The sequence below is a fragment of the Balaenoptera acutorostrata genome, chromosome 2 (assembly GCF_949987535.1).
Source record: "Balaenoptera acutorostrata chromosome 2, mBalAcu1.1, whole genome shotgun sequence".
Lineage (NCBI taxonomy): Eukaryota > Metazoa > Chordata > Mammalia > Artiodactyla > Balaenopteridae > Balaenoptera > Balaenoptera acutorostrata.
This window is the reverse complement of record NC_080065.1, coordinates 41323342-41337652: the sequence shown is the minus strand read 5'-3', so window position 1 is coordinate 41337652 and position 14311 is coordinate 41323342. Positions and strand designations below refer to the sequence as shown.

The following is a 14311-nucleotide window of genomic DNA, read 5'->3' as shown; positions in this document are numbered from 1 at the left end:
CCCTAACACCATACACAAAAATAAACTCAAAATGGATTAGAGACCTAAATATAAGACTGGACACTATAAAACTCTTAGAGGAAAACATAGGAAGAACACTCTTTGACATAAATCACAGCAAGATCTTTTTTGATCCACCTCCTAGAGTAATGGAAATAAAAACAAAAATAAACAAGTGGGACCTAATGAAACTTCAAAGCTTTTGCACAGCAAAGGAATCCATAAAAAAGACGAAAAGACAACCCTCAGAATGGGAGAAAATATTTGCAAATGAATCAACGGACAAAGGATTAATCTCCAAAATATATAAACAGCTCATTCAGCTCAATATCAAAGAAACAAACACCCCAATCCAAAAATGGGCAGAAGACCTAAATAGACATTTCTCCAAAGAAGACATACAGACGGCCACGAAGCACATGAAAAGATGCTCAACATCACTAATTATTAGAGAAATGCAAATCAAAACTACAATGAGGTATCACCTCACTCCTGTTAGAATGGGCATCATCAGAAAATCTACAAACAACAAATGCTGGAGAGGGTGTGGAGAAAAGGGAACCCTCTTGCACTGTTGGTGGGAATGTAAATTGATACAGCCACTATGGAGAACAATATGGAGGTTCCTTAAAAAACTGAAAATAGAACTACCATATGACTCAGCAATCCCACTACTGGTCATATACCCAGAGAAAACTGTAATTCAAAAAGACACATGCACCCGAATGTTCATTGCAGCACTATTTACAATAGCCAGGTCATGGAAGCAACCTAAATGCCCATCAACAGACGAATGGATAAAGAAGTTGTGGTACATATATACAATGGAATATTACTCAGCCATAAAAAGGAACGAAATTGAGTCATTTGTTGAGACGTGGATGGATCTAGAGACTGTCATACAGAGTGAAGTAAGTCAGAAAGAGAAAAACAAATATCGTATATTAATGCATGTATGTGGAACCTAGAAAAATGGTACAGATGAGCCAGTTTGCAGGGCAGAAGTTGAGACACAGATGTAGAGAATGGACATATGGACACCAAGGGGGGAAAACTGCGGTGAGGTGGGGATGGTGGTGTGCTGAATTGGGCGATTGGGATTGACATGTATACACTGATGTGTATAAAACTGATGCCTAATAAGAACCTGCAGTATAAAAAAACAAACAAAACAACTAATACTAAACTTTCATTGGGTTATTTGTATGGAAATATGTTAATATAAATGTTTCAGACATTACATGACATTTCTAAAAATCTTATATTTGTATTTGTATGGAAATATGTATGGAAATATGTTAATATAAATGTTTCAGACATTACATGAAATTTCTAAAAATCTTATATTTGTATTTGTATGGAAATATGTATGGAAATATGTTAATATAAATGTTTCAGACATTACAGGAAACTTCTAAAAATCTTATATGTTCTGGTATAATGTTATAAGTAATAATCCTAGTTATTACTTTAAAATGTATATCTCAGAAATAACTAATTTTCTTGTCAACTGCATTATTATGAACTTTCATCAAATCTTTAACCATGGTCATTTTTAAGTCTTTTGTCATTTACAGACAGTTCTGGGTGTACTCTGATGATTTTGCAAATATGTTCCTATAAAAGGGTTTCATCTTCAAGAAATTCATGGAAAAGACTCTGACAAGTACAGGTTTCTGGTAACTGACTGTACTGCTGGACTGAATGAATAAGCATTTTCAGAACTCTAATGAAAAACTGATGAACTAATAAAAGTGCTAACAAAAGATCAAGATGAAAAAAAAAATTAATTACATGGGACTGAGTGAACTGATGAGGATGAGTATAATTTTTGTGACTTTCTGTCTGAATTAAAAAAAAAAAATCCCACAAGGACTCAGGCAAAGAATATACAAATCAATTTTCACTGCAAAGTAAAGGAGCTGTTACAGTGGAGGATTACTGGACTGAATGTCAATATTATGACATAGTATGAGTGTGTTTCATGTTTGGTAATTGCAATCATTGTTGCTTTTGTTGTGGTCATCCATGTACAATGCTTGGTGTCAGTCTATTTATCTCTTGTAAAAATAAAATACAGTGTGTGTGTGTGGAAAAAAAAAAGAACTATAAATTATAAACTTGCATCACTATAAAATTGCAAAAAAAATATATATATATATAATGAGCCACAATATCCTGTTTATAATAGCAACCTAATCAAATATATTTATAATTGGAAATTTCAATACCCCTCAATAATTCATATAACAACTAGGTAGGAAATCAGTATGAATATTGAAGAACTCACACTGTTATCAACCAAAAGGTATTATCAACATTTATAGAACAGTCCTCACAACCCCAGAAGAAAATAACCTTTTTGTTTACAGTTGCCCACAGAGCATAAACCAAGATAAACCATAGCCTGGACCGTAAAACAAGTCTCAGCCAGTGTAGAACTGAAATCATACAGAGTAGAGTCTCACCACAATAGAATCAAACTAGAATCAATAACAGATACAGCAAATCCTTGAAACACTAGGAAACTAAACAGTATACTTCTAAGTAACCCATGGGTCAAAAAAGTCTCAAGGGAAACAAATTAAACTGAATAAAAATCAAAATACATTATAATAAAATGTGGGAAGCAGCTAAAGCAGTGTTGAGAGGGAAACTTACAACACCAAATGCTTACATTTGAATGAGAAAAAGTCCTAAATCAATAGTCTAAGTTTCCACATCAGGAAATTAGAAAAAGGGAAGCAAACTAAAGCAAGCAGAAGGAAGAAAATAATAAATATGGGGCAGGAATCAAAGAAAATGAAATCAGAAAAAAATTTGAGAAAATAGATAAAACAAAAAGTTGGTTATTTGCAAAGATCAATAAAAGTGACTGTCCTCTAGTAAGACTGACAAAGCAAAACAGAGAGAAGACACAAATTGCTAATATTTGGAATGAAACAGGATATGTCTATAGATCATGGAGACATCAAAAGGGTAATAAAGGGACATTGTGTGCAACTCTACACATGTATATTTAACAACGTAGATGAAATGGACCAATTCCTTGAAAAGCACAGACTACCATAACTCATTCAATATGAGATAGCTTATTTAAATAGTCCTGTAACTATTGAAGAAATTGAATTTATAATTTAAAACCTCTCAAAAAATAAATCTCCAGGTTTTGATAGCTTCACAGGAGAGTTCTACCAAATATTTAAAATAGAGTTAACGTCAATTCTATACAGTCTATTCCAAAAAAATTAAAGAAGAGGGAACACTTCTCAATTCATTATCTGGTGCTAGTGTTACCCTGATAACAAACTAAATAAAGATAGTACACCTCCACAAAAGAAAACTACAGATCAATATCCGCATGAATATAGATGTAAAACTTCTTAACACAATATTAGCAAATAGAATTCAGCAATGTTATAAGAAGAATTAAACACCATGACCAAGTGAGGTTCATTTCAGAGATGCAAATATGAGTCACTATTTTAAATCAAGCAATGTAATTCATCATATTAACAGGCTAAAAAAGTGGCATCACATGATCATATCAATTGAGGCACAGAGAGCATTTGATAAAATTTAACACCCTCTCATGATAAAAAGTCTCCAAAAAGTAGAGAAACAGGAGAACTTCCTCAGCTTGATAAAAATATATATAAAAATCTTAAAGCTAACATTATATTTAATTGTAAAAGATGGAATGCTTTCCCATAAAAGTGGGAACAAGGCAAGAATGTGTGCTGTCACCACTGCTATTCAGCGTATTACTGGAAGTTCTAGCCAGGACCATAAAGCAAGAAAAGGCAATAAAAGGCACACGGATCAGAAAAAAAAAGAAAACTGTCCCTATTTGTAGATGACAATTTTCTACATAGAAAATCCAAAGGATTGTATAAAAAACTCATACCTGGTAAGCCAGTTCAAGGCCATAGGATATAAAATATACACACGAAAATCAATTATATTTTTATTTCTAGCAATGAACATGTGAAACCTGAAATAAAAATTACAGGGCTTCCCTGGTGGCGCAGTGGTTGAGAATCTGCCTGCCAATGCAGGGGACACGGGTTCGAGCCCTGGTCTGGGAAGATCCCACATGCCACGGAGCAACTGGGCCCGTGAGCCACAATTACTGAGCCTGCGCGTCTGGAGCCTGTGCTCCGCAACAAGAGAGACCGCGATGGTGAGAGGCCCGCGCACCGCGATGAAGAGTGGTCCCCACTTGCCGCAACTAGAGAAAGCCCTCGCACAGAAACGAAGACTCAACACAGTCATAAATAAATAAATAAATAAATAAATAAAAGAACGTGAATTTCTTTAAAAAAAAAAAATTACAGTATCATTTATAATTGCTCAAAAAGAGAAATTTGCAGAAACATGACTTGTGTGCTGAAAACTACCAAATACTGATGAAAAAGAAATCAAAGATCTATATAAATAAATGAAGAGATATACCGTGTTCATAGATTGGAATACTCAACATGGTAAAGATCTCAACATCTCCCCAAATTGGTAAACAGGTTTAACATAATTCCTACCAAAATCTCAGTATTATAAACAAGATTATTCTAAAATTTATATGAAAAGGAAAAAAACTAAAATAATTTTGAAAAAGAAGATTAAAATTGGAGTTATCAAGACATTATATAGATACAGTAGTCAAGACTGTGTCATATTAGTGGAGGAGCAGATCCATAGATCTATGGAACCAAATAGAAAACCCAGAGATGACCCCATAAAATTGTTACCCACAAGGTTTTGACAAAGGCACAAAATCAATTAAATGGAAGAAGGCTAGTATTTTCAACAAACGTAGTTGGAATAATTGCATGTCTATGGGCAAAAAAATAAACTTTGATTTAAACCTCACACCTTTTACCAAAGAATAGCTCCTAGATTTAAGTGCAAGAAGTAAAATCATAAAACTTTTAGAAGATAACATATGAGAACATCTTTGGACCCAAGGCATGTGGAAGAATTTTTAAGCATGGCACCAAAAGCACATTCTATTAAAAAAAAAAAAAAAAAAGATAAATTGGACTTTAAAAAAACTCAAAAATTTGTGCTCTCTGAGTGACCTGATTAAGAGAATAAAAATAAAAACTACTCATTGGTAAAAACATTTGTATACCACATATCTGACAAAGGACTCATATCCAGATTATATACATAACTCTCAAAACTCAGCTATAAAAAGACAAAACAATGCATTTTAAAAACAGGCAAGAAACATGAAGTTTCATTTCACTGAAGAGAATATACAGATAGCAAATAAAGATATTAAAAGGTGTCTGAACTCACTACCCATTAGGAAAAATGCAAATTTAGATCACTATGAAATATCACCACACACCCATTAGAAAAATTAAAATAAAAATAGTGACAATACCAACTACTAGTGAGTATGTGGAGGAACTGGATCACTCCTACATTGCTAGTGGAGAGGTATAATGTTGCAGCCACTTTGGAAAATATTTTGGCAGTTTCTTAAAAAACCATACATGTACTTACCATACAACCCAGCAATTGCACTATTTGTCATTTGCCCCAGAAAAAAGCAAACTTATGTCCACACACAGACATGAACACAATTATTCAAAGCAGCTTTATTTGTAATAATAAAAAACTGGAAGCAACCAAAAAGTCCCTCAATAGGTGACTTGATAAACAAACTGTGGTACATTTGCACCATAGATGCTACTCAGCAATAAAAAGCAATAAACAACTGAAACCTACAATTTGGAAGAATTTCAAAAGTATTATGTTATATGAAAAAAGCCAATCTCGAAAGGTCACATATTCTTTAATTGCATTTATATATATTTTTTTGAAATGATAATATTATAGAGATGGAAAACAGATTAGCTGTCACCAGGGGCTAGGGAGGGAGGAATGAAACTGGATGGATGTTATTATAAGAGGGTAGCACAAGAGTAATCTTTGTGGTGATGGAACAGTTCTATATCTTGATAATGGTAGTGATTACATGATCTGCACGTGACAAAAAACCTAGAATTATATACACACATTGTCCAATATCAAAATTCTTGCTTTGATATTGTACTATAATTACGTAAGATGTAATCACTGGGAAAACTGGTTGAAAAGTATCATACAAAGGCATTCTCTGTACTACCTTTTCAACTTCCCATGATATTTTTCAAAATAAAAAATTTCAAATATATAATGTATTCACTATCCCACTTACAGTAGTAACTGTATTAGCTAGGGTTCTCCAGAGAAATAAAACCAATAGGGTATCAATATCTAAATTTATATCCATATATAATCATCTATATTTATATGCCTCCATATGGAGAGATTTAAAATAAGAAATTGGCTTATGCAATAATGAGAGCTTCTGAGTTCTGAATTTGCAGAGCTGCTTTCCCAGTTCCAGTCTGAAGGGGGGAAGCTACTGTAGAAAGCAGGAAGAAGTGATGTGGCAGTTCAAAGGCCATCAGTGAGGAAAAACATCTCTCTTACTCAGGGGAGGGTCAGACTATTGTTCTATCCAGGCTTTTAGCTGATTGGATGAGGCCCACCCATATTCTGGAGAGCAATCTGCGGCGTTATTCAGTCTACTGCTTTAAATGTTAGTCTCATCCAAACACACCTTTACAGAAATACCCAGTATAATGTTTGTCAAATATCTGGGCACCTTATGGCCCAGTCCAGTTGACACATAAAATTAACCTTCACAGCAACCTAGCCAAATATTGAGGAATAAAAAGAATAAGTTGTAAGCATAAAGTAATGCATTGGATTTAATCCCCAATTTAGCTCCATCTCTTTTTTTTTAACATCTTTATTGGAGTATAATTGCTTTTTTTTTCTTTTTTTTTAAATTTTTGCAGTTTTAATCTTTTTTTTAATTAAAAATTATTATGAAACATTTCAAACCTAGAAAAAAGACTAATATAAGCAATACCTATATACCCATCACCTAGATTTAACAGTTGTTAACATTTTGCTATATTTATTCCATCAACTTGTTTTTTGCCAAAGTATCTTAAAGTAAATTGCAAACTCATGACATTTCAACCTTAAATACCTCATAAGGCATCTCTTTTTTTAAAAAGGACTGGAGTATAATTGCTTTACATGTTATGTTAGCTTCTGCTGTATAACAAAGTGAATCAGCTATATGTATACATATATCCCCTCCCTCTTGAGCCTCCTTCCCACCCTCCCAGATGGGGTGGGGATCCTTCAGATGACCTCAAGGATGAATGCTTTTTATTATAATATCTATTTACCTTAATGTAGGTTAGGAAATATAAGTAGCATGTCAAACCCTTTTATGGTAGTATAAGTAAAACTATAAATTAAAAAAATAAATTAACCAAAAGAAACATATTAAGAAGTAGTAGTGTAGGTCAGATGTAGGTAAGGCAAGCCTAGTGGGGTTTGGTTCTAGGGTACTGCTATTCTAGCTACCCAGGTATCTCCAGCACTCATAGTCATTATTTTTCAGGGTTTCCAAACACTTGAGTTCAGGCTTTTTCACTTTTGCGTTCAGTGTGTGGATAGAGTGAGTTTTTCTACTTTCTGGGTAACTAAATGGTTGGTATATAGAAGGACCTGCCCTCATTGGCTGCCCTTGGGGTTTAACAGGAGACTGGGTGTGTGGCCTCTGGGTCTTTGGGCTGGAGTGTATGTTGGGCAGAGGCTTCTAGGATTCGTTCATTTCACAATACCTCTGGGCCAGCCCTGCTGAGAGGAAGTGGGAGACTCAACCCCCGTTCAAGGAGGAACTTCCCTTCCTGGGAGGGGATGCCCCGAAGGATTCCCCTCTCCTTTTGATGTAATAATTTAGGCCAAGGATAGTGCCAATATTTCTTTTTAATTCTGCTTTTGGAATTATCGTTCACTGGTAGTAAATATTTTTGGCTATTTTGAGTGTAGCAGAGCTTAATTCACTGAGGATGGATGTTACTTTTTGAAATAAGTACAATTCATTCCAAGTTAATTTTGGTGAATACAGTAGTAGTAAGCTACATCATGTCATTTGTTTTAAAAGAAAAATGTATATTTAAATTAGTCAAACTTGTTTCTTTGTATAGCAAATAAAATTCTCATAAAACAAGACCCACCCCATTAAAGAATATTTTGTATAATAGCAAAATCAACAGAATGAGTGTATGTTTTTCCACATACCAATATTAAAAAACAGGAACTTTTGAGTTTTTAAAATTCCTAGGTATTTGTTAAAAATCAGACTCATTATGTTACAGCCATATATTATATTTCATACTCTTTAAAGTCTTGAAAATGATCTTCAATACTGTTTAGTCCAACTCATCATATTATTGAGAGCACTGAGGCTTAGAGAAGTTAAAGTGACTTGTCTAAGCTCATGTAGCTATTTAGTGGCAGAAGCAAGACTAGAATCCAGGTGGCTGGAAATTTTTTCAGTAATAAACTGGGAAATAGCACATTAAGAATTACACTCTCACTTTCTTTTTCTGGGTACTGTTAAAAAATGTTTTCACTTTATCTTTTAAATAAAAGAAGATTCCAGGTTTTATGTAGTAGAATGTTTTAGAGAAGTGAATAGAAAAGAGCTGTTTTTAACCATGCTGTTCTCATTAAAGGAAAACAATTTTTGTCTTAGCTCCTTTCACTTCAGGATTTTAAAATTAGGTATTATTTTATTACGTTTCTCCTCTTTTCAAAAGAAAAGCTAGAAGACAAAATTGAATGATATCCTCTAGTATTGTGGAAGTGGACTTTTACTTCAAATTGAAGTAATTAGTTTTTTTCTGTAACTTGTCATTGCTAATCTTTACTTTTCATTACTACTCTTTATTATTATTATTATTATTTTTTAGGGTTGGGGTAGATAAGTTCATACACTAAGGTTAAATTGTAGAAAGAAATTTAAATAGAAATTCTAGATAATTATTTGGGTAATCCCCATCAAAACGTGCTACCCTATTACAATCAGCTAATCAAGGCCAACATACATTTCTATTTGGTTCTACCCTGAATTGACCAGAAAACAACACCTCTTTTCCATTTCACTTAGACATCTATTGAATTTCCAATTAATCAGAAACTTTATGGAACAGACTGAAGTTTATGTAAATGTGATTTTAAAAGTCTTATCCCTTTCCCAACACTAAGGAAAGGAGAAATCTCTTTTACTAAGGAGAGCTCTGAATCTGTTCAATTCCTATGCTATTTTGGGGCAGAAGTAGCATTATAGATGAGAGGTGAATAGAGAAGCACCTAGAGAGCTGAATTTACTTGCTTTGGAAAGGACATTGATCTGCAGGTGGAAGAGAAGAGGCTAGATTTGTAGCCCAATTGCATTCCTCTCATATCCTCTTGGATCCCTTTATCATTTTTGTGCTCCTGGACTCCCAATGTGCTTTCAGGCCAGCCCCTAGGGCTCTATGGGGGGTTGACCTCAGGCTGATGGAAACTATTTTGCTTGTGCACCTGGAGGACAGAAGTGCCTGGGAAGTGACATCCTCCCCACTTAACCCTTAAGCAGTGATGTTGCAGCCTGTAAATACTCCAGCATTCTTGCCCCAGACTGACACTGCCTGCAGAGTTGTCTGTGGGATTGAGCCAAAATGACTCTCCATGAAACTTTTACTGAGATTTCTCCCTTCCTTGGACTCCTTCCCTTCCCAGAATGTTTTCCACACTCCCATGTTGAGGATCTTTTCTAATAAATCACTTTCATGTGAATCTTTATCTCAGAGTCTCTTTCTGAGGAATATGACCTAGTGAGGAAGGAGAAATCACAGAGACAAATTTCACAGTGGATTGGACTAGGGAATGGAGGAGTTTGGAATGAGGGAAGAGAGACTAGAGAAGGTGAGGGTGGTTCTGGGAGTGAAAGATCTCCATCTGTAGAGGGAAAAATTTGAGGACTTTTTTTGTAGTTTATGAATGGAATCTGCTGTGTTAGCTTGAGTTTCCTGGAAGCAGACTTTGAGACAGACTATTGCTTGTAGTTACTGGGGAGTGCTCTTGGGAGATACACCATGTTGCTTTTGCTTTTCCTGAACTGATATTTCTTCTGAGTGTGCAGTATTATAATGAAAGGAACCACTGTGTAATCTAGCTTTTTGTGGTTTAATAAAAGATCCTCTCTTTGTATACATTAGGACTGATAAACAGAAGCGAGTTTCAAATAAATATTTTTTCCCAGTCAGCAGAAGCTGAAAAAAATATGCCACAAAAAGAGACACTGGAAAAAAAAATCTTTTGTGCACACATACATATTAACAACAATGTTGAACTATATCTAAATATTGCCTATAAATCTTGAGTAATAGAAAATAATAAATTAATACTGAGGAAGAGATGTGCCTTAATCAAGGTATAAACTTAAAAAAATGTGTATGCAACTTATTCAGGCTCATTCTGGTAGTTGAGGCCTGTGGAATATCTGTGCATTTAGAAAAGTGCAGAGAAAACTGTTACACTGCAGTGTGATGCCCAGCCACAGTTGATTGGTCCAAGTTAAACACTTGTCTTAAACTGAGTCAAACACAGTAACCTGTCTTTTAGCCACATTTGATTGGTCCATGGTTAAGCCTCCAGTCCAAATTTGATTATTGTGACTTTTCTGAAAAATATTTGGACTTGGGATTTGTAGTGTAAGATGTCTTAATGTGTGGCCGATGAAAAAAATGAACACCTTTGAGCTGTTGTGGCTTTGTTTTCTACCTTGAGGACAGTGGTGAGGAATCCTCATGAGAGAGCGAACAGTGGGAGACACACATGAAGAAGGGATCAGAGGAGACAGAGATAGAACCTTTACAGGACTGTGCTCCCTGATTCCATTTATTCCCAAGGCCAAGATGCCAACCTGCTTTTGAAATGGCTTGGGTGTTGAACTCATTTTTGGATTCCCCCAGCTTATTCTTTAGAGAGGGGAAGTGGCTTAATTTACAGCCCTTGTGAATTTGGGAACAATATATATATCTGAAATGACGTTAATAAGTGCTAGATTTAAATCAATATAAGAAAAATGGTTTTATGTGCTCACTTCTGCAACATATATACTAAAATTGGAATGATAAAGAGAAGATTAGCATGGCCCCTGCCCAAGGATGACATGCAAATTCATGAAGTGTTTCATATTTAAAAAAAAGAAAAGAAAAATGGTTTTAAAAAGGCAGTGAAGAAATTTAACATAGATTTAATAATTATCTAGGGAAGATGATCTCATAACTGCAGTCAAATGCCATTTTTATGAATTTTTTAAAAAGACTACATACAAAGCAATGCAATTGCTATCTACTTACAAATGCAAAAGAAGATAAGCATGAATTATCAGTATGAATCTGGTGATCTAGTGAGTTTTCTGTATATAAAATCAGTATTCCAAAATCAATTGTTAACAAACAGTTAAAAAATGAAATGTAATGAAAATCAGATATCATTTAAAATGTATCAAATAATTAGGTGAACACAAGAAAATTATAAAATTTTACCAAACATTAAAAACACCTAAATAGAACTACCATATTCATGTATTAAAAGTATAAATACCAAAAATATGAAAATTTCTTCTATACAGTTCTAAGATTCAATGCCATTCCAATGAAAATACAGTTTGTTTTGTTTTTGGCAAGACGGTGATACAGAAAGAGCATAAGGAAGAGTTGCATACAATTATTTCATTAAATTGAAAGTGGGCAAATATTTCAAAATTCATTTTTATCATATAGGAAGTTAAATATGTATATGTAAATATATTAAAATAGATATTTACCAGTTTCATCTATACCCTAAATATTTACGTGTTAAAGTTGAACAAAAATTTGTTTTTGGAAAATAGGGAATCACTTTATATTTGTAACTGCTTTATATTTGGGCATATACTGGGGAAATAAGTTTTTGTTTTTTTAAGGAGCAGTGTAGTTCAAATTTACTTCTTCTGGCTAGGTATTTTTTGGGTTGAAATTCTCCGATTAATAATTTAGCTAGATGGGCTTCCCTGGTGGCGCAGTGGTTGGGAATCTGCCTGCTAATGCGGGGGACACGGGTTCGAGCCCTGGTCTGGGAAGATCCCACATGCCGCGGAGCGGCTGGGCCCGTGGGCCACAATTGCTGAGCCTGCGCGTCTGGAGCCTGTGCCCCGCGACGGGAGGGGCCGCGGTGGAGAGAGGCCCGCGCACCGCGATGAAGGGCGGTCCCCGCACCGCGATGAAGAGTGGCCCCCGCTTGCCGCAACTGGAGAAAGCCCTCGCACGAACCGAAGACCCAACACAGCCAAAAATAAATAAATAAATAAATAAATAAATAAGAAAATCCTTTAAAAAAAAAAATAATAATAATTTAGCTAGAATTTGTGTTGTGTTTCCTCCTTCTGAGTTCATTTTCTCTGTCCTTCCCAGACCTCTGTGTTTTCTCTCTGCCGAGCCCTCCTCCCCAGATCCACTCCATGTGAGGATTAGTTAGTGCCTGGCTATTTGGTAGTGGGGGGAGTCTCTCCTATGAGGCTGTCACAGACCTTCTCCTTTTGCCAACTCCTTTTGCATATCATCCAGTTTCAGCTTCTTTCCTAATATTTCACCACTCCTCTTCCCTTCTCTCCTTAAAGGTCTTTCTCCTCTGTTATTTTATTTTTACCTTTGGGTTACATAATGAATCTTATTCTCTGCCCTTTGGATCTAAAACTGGATATCAAAATCTTACGTGAGTTATACCAGGCTGGGGAGCTTGGCTTCCCTCCCTGCTTTCTGAGTCTGCCTTACTGGAGGAAGAGGTTTTCTCTTCAGCAAATCTGAAATTTATGAACATTCCAACAAAAGACTCATTCAGTCCTGCGTCACCTCATTTCTCTCAAAATTTTATTTAGGAATTGTTACTACTTAAGTTTGCTTAAGTAACATGTTTGTATGCTTTTGTAGATTTATTTTCTTATTTTTTCTACTTTCTGTAATTCATTCCTAGTGTTAATTCTGGTGCTATCCTCCCATTATATTGTAAACTTCTTAAGAGAAAGGGCAATTTCTTTTCTTAATTTTGCTTATTTACTGAAAGCCAAAATAGAGTATGCAGAGTATTTCAAGCACTAACTAAAGTTAACTGCTTTGAGAAAGTAAATACCATTAATTTCAAATTATTCCTTTCATTGGAGAAGAAATTTCATTTCAGCGGAGAAGCAATAAATCCCAAACAATGCAGAGTGCATATGTATAGATTTTTCTTTGAGCTCTTAGACTAGAATTTCATGATATATTTAATAGTAACAATAATGATAATAATAGATATAATTAGTTACTCTCATTTTCTAGGTATTTAAATACATTACATCATGTTTTTCTCACAATAATTTTTATGAGGAAATAGTCATTTGTATAAGAGAAAACTGAAGCACAGAAGAGCTGAATAAGTTGTTCAAAGCCATCCAACTAGTAAGGGGTGAAGTTGTGAACTGAATCTTGGCATATTTGATGTCAAAGCCTAATTTTATCTCTTAAGTAAGTAAAAAAGTTTGTGAAAATTTGCTTCAACATAATTTGGGAAATTGTTCACCTTCTCTATTCTATTTCTCTGCTTAGAAATCTTTCGTAAGGTTTCTGTATAGGTCAGCATTGTATTTACCCTGAGTCCAAACCAATTCTTCTTAAACGTGTAAAGCTCAAGTGTAGCTTTTAGCATGTAATAGATGCTTACTAAAGAATAACTTATGTTTATTAATCCTAGGGGAATAGGATTTTAAATGTTCCTAATTAGGGTATAGATGTTGAGATGTAGGTGATTAATATGATTAAATATAATGAATTTCTAAGTTAAAAATATTGTGATCAGTTGTGTTATGACAAATTTTATTTCCAAATTTCTACCCATTTTAGGAAAAAATCTTGCAGATTTTGTTTTTAAATGTACTGTCATGAGCTTTTTTGCAAACTATACAAGTCTGAAGTCCTCTATCAAATCCAGATTTTCCCTTCATCTGTATTTTTTTGACATGGTTTCTATAAAGATAATTCCTCTTATTTTTCTTGATTTATTTCTCAAAAATATTGCTGTTATTTTTTATCTTAATCTTGTTTTATTAGTCAGTCTTCTTTCTTATGTTGTGTTTGTATTTATTTTCTTTTTTCCTTGACTTCACTATATTTTTTTAAAGAAAACATTTAAACATTAATGAAAATACTTATAAATTATACTACACTAAATCTAGAATTATATTTATGAAAAGGCACCATGGGGGATGAATGAAAATAAGCAAAAACCTGGGAGAAGATATTTGCAACACACAAAATTGACAAGAATTATTAACAATTTGAAGCCATTTTAAATTTTAAAAAGTGAGATTGATCATTGTTATATA

The 14311-nt window shown here is 34.2% G+C and overlaps 1 non-coding gene across 1 annotated transcript; it reads left to right on the top strand.

The window, feature by feature from the left end:
• The first annotated feature begins 11001 nt into the window (after positions 1-11001).
• Positions 11002-11110, top strand: LOC114235694 (U6 spliceosomal RNA). Its single transcript, XR_003621809.1, has one exon. It is a non-coding gene; the product is annotated as a U6 spliceosomal RNA (small nuclear RNA).
• The last annotated feature ends 3201 nt before the right edge of the window (positions 11111-14311 follow it).